The sequence below is a fragment of the Numida meleagris genome, chromosome 1, assembly GCF_002078875.1.
Source record: "Numida meleagris isolate 19003 breed g44 Domestic line chromosome 1, NumMel1.0, whole genome shotgun sequence".
Taxonomy (NCBI): Eukaryota; Metazoa; Chordata; class Aves; order Galliformes; family Numididae; genus Numida; species Numida meleagris.
The window spans coordinates 3776721-3785762 of NC_034409.1; the positions used below are offsets into that span (position 1 = coordinate 3776721).

The 9042-nt window shown below is 43.2% G+C and overlaps 1 protein-coding gene across 2 annotated transcripts in view; it reads right to left on the bottom strand.

Moving 5' to 3' along the window:
• PRKCQ (protein kinase C theta) overlaps positions 1 to 9042 on the bottom strand; it is a 59722-nt gene that overhangs the window by 40921 nt on the left and 9759 nt on the right. For both annotated transcript variants that reach the window (XM_021384333.1, XM_021384334.1), the window contains exon 2: positions 55 to 306. The gene's annotated coding sequence lies outside the window, so the exon portion shown is untranslated. The remainder of the gene's footprint in view (positions 1 to 54; positions 307 to 9042) is intronic.

A 9042-nucleotide genomic window follows, 5' to 3' on the forward strand; every position in this document is an offset into this window, starting at 1 on the left:
GGAAAACTTGAGAAAACAAGATGTAGTCTTTTCCTTGAGTGTCTTCTCTCTTACCTAGCAGTGCGGAGTGATGAGTTTCCATCAGTGCCAATGCAAAAGTCCAGGGCAACAGTAAAAGTCAGAACAACTTCTTAGCCATAGATGTCCCTGTTCATTGAAGGCATGTTGGACTAAATTACCCTGAATGGTCCCTTCCAACTCAAAATGATTCTATGATTCTATGAACTTTGTGTTAGTGCATGGCCAAGTCTCAGCAGGTTTTTGTTTCACTTGCCTCTTGGATATGATGAGATCTTCTCCTTATTCCTGTTTTATAAAATGAAGACAAAGAGCTACAGTTAGCACTGGGACTGAACCACCAACTATTCTGTCCTGAATAATCACAAGCGTTGAGCACTCTAACTGCCACACTTTCTGAGACTTTTGCAAACAGGTGTCTGCAGCAAACTGTAGTTATTCTCTGACAACAATTTGAGAAGGGGAGGCTTTGCAGGTGGTTCCCTATTTTTTTTACCTTACACAAGGACAATCCATGTACTAACAACACATGAAGATTCTCCTTCCCACATGATCTCTCTGAAGAGTATCGCAGACACACATTAACCAAGTGCCTGATGAACTTTCTCTGGAAGACACTTTAATTTAGATATTCAAGTACAGGTAGCTCTATGAGGAGGGACATTTGTGACACTGCACAGTAGTACAATAAATGGACTATGAATAGTCCATGGCATAAAGGCTGAAATTTCACAGAATCACAGAATTGTAGGGGTTGGAAGGAACCTCTAGAGATCATTGAGTCCAACCCCACTGCCAAAGCAGGCTCCCTACAGCAGGTTGCACAGGTAGCATCCAGGTGGGTCTTGAACATCCCCAGAGAAGGAGACTCCACAACCTCCCCAGGCAGCCTGTTCCAGTGCTCCCTCACCCTCACCGTGAAGAAGTTCCTTCGCATATTGGTGCGGAACTTCCTATGCTCAAATTTATGGCTGTTTCCCCTTGTCCTGTCCTCCACTCCTGACCACTGCAAAGAAGTTGGCCATGTTCCTTTGTCTCCCACACATAACATAATTATAAACATTAATAAGATCCCCTCTGAGTCTTCTTTTCTCAAGGCTGAACAGACCCAGGTCACCCAGCCTTTCCTTTCCTCATAGGAAAGATGCTGCAGGCCCTTTGTCATCCTTGTGGCCCTCCGCTAGACTCTTTCCAGGAGATCCCTGTCTTTTTTCTACTGGGGAGCCCAGAACTGGACACGGTACTCCAGGTGAGGCCTGACCAGGGAGGATAGTAGAGTAGAGGGGGAGGATCACCTCCCTCGACCTGCTGGCCATGCTCCTTTTAATGCACTCCAGGTTGCCATTGGCCTTCTTGGCCAGCAGGGCACACTGCTGGTTCGTGGCCAACCTGTTGTCCACCAGGACCCCTAGGTCCCTCTCTGCAGAGCTCCTCTCCAGCAGGTCATTCCCCAACCTGTACTGGTTCATGTGGTTGTTCCTCCCTAGGTGCAAGACTCTACACTTACACATTTCTGCCTGGATTGACAGAAGCACAGAAATCTGATAAAATTAGGTTGGAAAAAGTCTCTAGAACAGGAATATACATACATATATATATACATGTGTGTACATACATGTTCATTTTCTGCAATTATTTAGCCATTTCCTTTGTTTCAAAAAATAAGAAGCCTACTTAGTCTAAAGGCAAAAGGAAAACCAAATCAAGGGGTCTCCAGCAGCAGGAGGGAAATCCAGACACCTGCATAATGCCTTTATGTGTGCAAGGAGATGCGTTTTCTCTGCCTCTTCCCATGCTCTGCTAACATTTCTAGTGACTGCTGGCCAACAGAAGATGGCATATCCTCTTTCAGTTCCCCAGTTCCCATACCCTTGGTTTTATGAATCTGTTGTTCCATTGGTGGGACCAGGAGGAAGTGCTGGTCAGGACTTGCAAAAGACTTATAAAGCTCACCTTGAAAACTCAGGGTGTTCATCAGAATTACTAGTCAATATGTTGCATCAGAATTACTAGTCAATATGTTGGGCATCTCAGAACACTAGCATTAATAAAGGAAGCCAAAGGTTTTTTGATTACTCCTTGGCACTTATACGCTTGGCTATTGGACCAAGTACTAGGGAAACGAAATAAGGGTTAAAACTTTTAGCCTCGTATTCAACAAATTTCCATGAAGTAAATGTAATTACAGTGTAGTTAAAATCGTGAAGACACCTTGTCCTACCAAATACTAATACAATCACTACAAAAACTGAAGTTTAGATGTGCTACGTAGTACATGTTCAGATCTGTGGATCTGGTCCCTAAATAGTGACATTTAAAACCCAGCCTCCCAGTGCAATATGTCATGTTGGTTCTGTACTCAGGCACGTCTTGAACAGGTTCCTGAAGAGATTCTGGTTTCTCTTCCAACCTTAGAGATACTCAATAGTTGTTCAGACGTGGTCCTGGGCTACAGTGTCCAGGAGGCTCTGCCTGTGCACCGGTGTTGGACAAGATGACCCTCAGAGCTCTGTTCCAGTCTCAAATCATCTGCAATTCTGTGAAACCATAGGTGGGAAAGATCTCACTTAATCCTAGATGTCCATGGCAATGGTGTCTCCATGTGAACAGTTATCTGGCCTCCTGACAAAGGAACAGAGAGAAACTGGCACCCAGATGGTGAATTGGACTCATTTTAGATCCCTCTTTTGTGTATGCTGAATCTCATTTTCATCTTTGAGAGCAAAGGGTGCTGACTGGGTACAATCAGTTCACATGTAACGCTTCCATTGCAGAGATGTATTTTTGATCATGTTTCCCAAGCCATTAAAACTTTCAAAAATTCCATTGCACTGTATCAGATCTGCAAGAGTTGTGTTAGGATTTCACACAAACTAGGCTATATTACATGAGATGTGCAGTAGCCACCGTGAAACAGGCAAGCATTTCCTCCCAGCTGCAAAGCATGTAGGTTTGGCTCACTCAGTGCTAGCTCTAGGAAACCAACAGCTGCTCATACAAGCCTTGCAAAAGCTGGCTAAAACCTGGCTAAACCCAGAATTTAGTGTTGTACCAGCCTTGTGTGAGTGCTCTGCCCTGGAGTTAATTTCTTCACTCTGCCTAATAAATCAGACAGATAATCAGCTTCCTGCTCCTCTCTCGTTGTCTTTCCTGAAACCTCCTTGGCTTTGGGCCAAACATCTGTTTTCCAGGTCATCTCTCCAGCATTTGCCACTACAGAAATGCTACTTGGCTCAAATCCACTGCCATAAACAATTAAGGAATGACACACTCAGCTCCAGCAACAGCTCACTGTAATAGCAGCAGTTTAATTTAACACTAGAAACAGCTGCAGTAGGTATAGAGAGTGTCTGCTTAACTTCCCAGTGGAAAGGAGGATACTCTAAGGTATCTGAAAATTAAGGATGAAATGCATCCTTTAATAAAGGGCCACCTGCAACCTCTCCTCCAATAAAAAACCAAATGCAGCTTATTTGATTTTCAGCATACACCCTCCTTCATTGGCATAAGGGAGTTATGCTCACTCTGGAGAACAATCCAACATATGGAAATCCTTCCTGGATGATATTAGGAAGTAATAAAGTCCTTAATATCCTCAATTAATTGTGGTTAAGGAGAGAGGAAGAACTGAGCTGCTGCTCAAAGTCAGCAGAACTGTACTGAAGACAACCGCTTATAGAAGGATTGATGCTTCTGTGTTTCACTGAATGAAAATGGATGCACATGTGATGCAGAAAACAGATGGCAATTTACTGAATGAGGACCAACTGAAAGAGAAAGGGAAATATTTCCACATTTGAGAAGTTGGTTTCCTAATGTTGTCACACTCTCATTTTCTATATGTCAGAGGGTATAATTTCAGCTCTTTACTCTTTCTGAGGCAAAGCTGTGCATACCAAATCAATTCATTATCTGGGGATCAGTATCCCCAAGAGAGAAAGAAACCAGGAAAGACAGATGAAGGGTATGAACTTTCCCCCAACTCCTGACAGGCATCTTCCAACCAAAAAAACAGATCCTTACCCTGCAAAGATCTGTTTGTATGGATGGTGGAGACCTGAACATCAGTATGACTTAATACACCTCGTGGTCTTCTTGCAGCTTTCAAGAAGTGTCCATATGAGTGATACAAGATTGGATACCAACACTGATGGCTAGGGTCTCTGCTTCTGTCCCCTGACTCCTGATATCCCACAGCCCATGTGTACAACCAGGAACAGGCATACAGAATTGTAGAATCGTTAGGGTTGGAAAAGACCACTAAGAGCATCTAGTGCAACTGTCAACCCACCCCACCATGCCCACTAAACTATGTCCCTCAGTGCCACATCTGCTCTTTTCTTGAACACCTCCAAGGACAGTGACTCCACCACCTCCCTGGGCAGCCTGTACCATTGCACCATCACTCTTCCTGAGAAAATAACTAACTCCTCCAACTGAATTTTGTTTTGGGTGCCTGTACCACCTGTTATTTCAGTGGAGATAAAAACAGCCTGTTTGTAAAGGAAGAAGTTCAGAAACCCTCTGGGTGGCACTCAGAGCTTCTCACACTTTTCTTTTACAATGGTGTGGGTCAGGGGAGGAGGAGGAAAGGGAGGGGAATTTGTGTAGATGTTGAATTTCCCTTCTCTCCAAAGTCAGCCACTCCATTTGCAGCCAGGCTCACAAAGGTAGTGGAGGGAGAGGACAAGAGAAGGCAGAGGTATCAGTCTCTAATTGAGCTGGTACAGTAGCAGACTCTTGGCAACTAACAAGCCTCCCAAAACTTCATGGAACAACTTGATTTCAGCATAGAGGTGATGCTCTCCAGGAGAACCCTTCCCGATGGTTTGCAGACACAGTAGAATCAGGCTGAGCATTTATTCTGCCATTTAGAAATGAGGCTTCTAGATTTTTCTGGGGCCCACGGCAGGCACGGGAATGGGGGATTTCCCCTTAAATGTCTGTGGGCCATCTTGTGATACTGTATTTAGAGCAAGCTGAGTGTATCAGTGACTAGTCTCCTATATATAGCATTCAGACATGGCTGTTTGGACACTACTGAACTCATGTGGTTTCCTCCTGTTGCATTTGTTGTGCACAAGTCAAGACAGGAGCCTCAGGTCTATTTTCAGACCTTAGAAGTGATTTAGCTAAGGTGGAGTTAATGTGGGTGAACAGATTTATAGCTGTTTAAAGGTTGGTTTTCATCCATCTGGGGAAATCACAGAAAACAGGAGGATGCTAGTAGTGCCAATGGTCATCCACAGATTCTAGGATGGGATCTACAACACTTGAAGCAGATACTTGTCCAGATGGACCTTAAAAACAGGAAGTTTGTGCTTTCTTATCCTTAGGTTGCCACTTAACAATTGTAGTAAATGCACCTAAACACAGGGTGTGTACAGCTTTCCACCCCATCTCAGAGTGCAGGTTCTCATACTTCCTCCAACACTCTTTCAGCTATCTGTGTAGGGTATGGGACCAGGGACCAGGTTTCTCTAAAAGTGGCCCTTCTCTTTTTCTGTACTTGACAAGTGAGTTTGCAGCTGGATCCATTTCCTGACCCAACTAACCCTGCGGATCTGCAGATGCAGGGAACTGCACGAAGTAGGAATGCCATAATGGGAAGTCATGCAGCAACTGCACGTTGGTAGGGATAAACAGGCTGGGAAACTTGGGCTTCTCTGTTACATCCACATGAATATATGCAGACAACTGTAGTGCTCATCACTCCAGCTCCCATCTTATCCATTAAAGAGGTTTAAGTACTTGTAGGATGTCATAAAATGGTAGAATGTCTTGGGTTGGAAGGGACCTCAAAGATCATCAAGTTCCAACTCTCCTGCCATGGGCAGGGTTGCCAGCCACTAAATCAGGCATTAAATGTGCTTCATGCTATCCTGGAGAAGACATCTAAAATAAGTTAGGCTGACTCCATCCTGGTATCATTATTTCCCCACTAGCCAGAATCACTACACCTACCTCAAAGAAGCTCAAAATCAGAAAGTCCTACTGCTGATGTTCTAATGTCCAGAGAAAAGGACCCAGACCTTATGGCTTGATCTAGGAGCAGGTGCATTCATGCCAAACAGCTATGATAGCTTGAAAGAGCAATGAAATATAGCTGGGTGGGGACCCCACACTTCCTGCTTGGCTGGGGCCAAAACCACCACTCTGAAAGTGACACTAAAAATGGAGAGAGGGTTGAGAGGGACACTCCTCATCACCTCTTAATTTTATTTGTATAAAAAGACCCGACTCTCCCATCAAAAGGACAATTCAGGAGAAAACATGAATTTCTCTCTCTGGAGAGGCAAGATTTTAAAAGCTAAAACCCTTGTTATTTCTGTAAACAGGAAAGAGAAGCAGAGCAGACTCACCAAAAAGAAAAAGCCAAACCTCTATTGGAATATTCTCCTGTCCTTGAAGCTAGGTCATAACCCATTAACCCCCGCTTTAGTGAAACTTTATCATGCATGCTCTTGAAACAAAGCAAACTTGCCCCCTCACCTGCCCCACAGGAAAGAGACACAACTATTCATTTGACTCTTTGGTACATATTTTCATGTTTTGTGAATTATTTTTTCTTTTGGATGCAGATTATTAAAAGCAAGTTGTTGGTTTTGCTTTTTTATTTTCCTAGAGGGCTTCTGATTAATTTAATTTCCAGCATCACTCAATTTCTGGAACATTTGAGTCATACAAACTCCAAAGAACACTTGAAAAATAATTATCCCCATTGTATTTATTTACAGCTTTTAATTCTGTATTCTCTTTCAGGCTCTAGCTGTCTTCTAAGACATATAGGCCAAACTTGAAATGACAGTACCTAGTTTTTCCAACAGCGCACACAGAACATTTTCAAGGAGCTATTAAGTATAACAAAGGAAATAAAGATATCTTGAGCTGAGATGTAGCTGCAATATCTCCTTTTCTTTGCATTTTTGTTTGTTAGCCCAGCAGTTCATGTAATATTTTGAGACACCAGTTATCAGACTTCTTGCTGTGTATTTTTATTTGCCTTTGTGTTTTTAAATGACACAATTAAAGTTTGCCCCAAATACTTCACCATCTTGCCACTAATGCTCTGAACAGAACTTCCTGCCAGCCTGCACCTCTTTTTCACTTTCTTTCCATTAAAATAAATATAAAATTTAAAAAAGTTTAGAGGAAGAGGAAGGGTCAAAATGGTACATATTAACATCATTCCTTCTGCAGGCACGGTTTCATGCCTAGGCTTAACCCTGTTCAGCAGTAGAGGCATTTAATATTTTTATTTAATCTGGAAACCTTATAAATGAATTTAGACCTAGACTCATGGAAATACTGGACTGGAAAAGAGCGTTTTGCTCATCTCTCTGCCTCCTGGCAGACTATGTCTACATCATCCTTGATGTATCTCTCTGGCCATCTGTCCGAATGAAGCTACTTGAGTGCCTGATATTACCACATATTCCTCAAAAATATGGCCAAATTAAACACAGAGGAACCTCAGACTGCAAATGGAATTTTTGTCAAACAACCACACCTTACTTGTGGGCGGCACAAAGGATTTAGGATACCTATTTAGGAAATTAATTTTGATCTAGGATGGTTTATTTTATCTCTGGAGCTTGCTCTATTATTTTAAGGTGAATTAGTGTTTTCTTTCTGCTCTTTTCCAGCATCGGGCATTTCTTGTCAGGTTCAGCAGACAAAAATTGCAAGCAGCCACCTGACTGCCAGAAGACTACATTTCAGGCACACTAACAACTTGAACATTACTCCCCTGAGCTCTCAGCACAGCTTACACTTTACAATTAGCACCAGTATGGGTATTTCAAACAATTCAGCCTTCTCCACATCCTTGCATTTTCAAGTTTACTCTGCTAAATACCCTAAAAGCAGAAATACCTCTTTCATGACAGAAGCTCTGCAGCTCCTGCCTTCCTTCTCTGCTCCATCAATCTCTGACACAATGGTTTCACTGAAATCACCCCCACTGAGTCCTTTCTTTCCATCGATTTCAGGACTCTTCTCTGTAGATGTCATATTTATGCCCTCTTTTGTCAAGACAACTACAAGACCAACCTCTGTGACTTTCCCACTCTAAATGACTTGGGACTCCAGATATCTTTTTATAGAAGCTTTGACACATGGCCTGGGTTGAAAAGGACCTTAAAGATCATCTAGTTTCAACCCCCTTGCTGTGGGCAGGGTTGCCAAGCACTAGACCAGGCTGCCCAGAGCCACATCCTCGCTTCCTCAGTCATAGTAGGGCCCAGTTTAAACTATTTCTATTTAAATAAGGTAGTTCTGGATCCAGTTAGGCTGGAAGCTCTCTTCCCACAGGCAGTTTGATGTCCTTTCCTCATCATCAGAATCTCATGGGTATTCCTGAGAGACTTTCCATCTCTCTCCATATCTTTCCACCCTATTTATCATTGACCCCCCAGTTTCTTTCTGTGTAACTTTCTTTAGTTATTTCCCTGACCAGGGGGAATGCAGTGTTCTGACTGGGATACGCAGTGGGTGGAAGAATGCAATACAAAGTTCAGCCAAAATTCATTTTAGCCCAAACTGATGAGAATCAGAGGGTTTGTGTACTTTTTCTTTCTTTCGTCCTTCCTTTTGTTCTTTTTCCATAAATCATGTCCTGGCTGCTAAAGCAAAATTTCATGCATTCAGCTTCATGCAATGTGAAGAGGGAAACCAATTCCCTTCTCACAGAATCACAGAAACACAGAACTGTAGGGGCTGGAAGGGACCTCTAGAGATCATTGAGTCCAACCCCACTGCCAAAGCAGGCTCCTTACAGCAGGTTGCACAGGTAGGCGTCCAGGCAGGTCTTGAACGTCTCCAGAGAAGGAGACTCCACAACCTCCCCAGGCAGCCTGTTCCAGTGCTCCCTCACCCTCACCGTGAAGAAGTTCTTATGCACATTTGTGTGGAACTTCCTATGCTCAAGTTTATGGCTGTTTCCCCTTGTCCTGTCCTCCACTCCTGACCACTGCAAAGAAGTTGGCCATGTTCCTTTGTCTCCCACACATAACATAATTATAA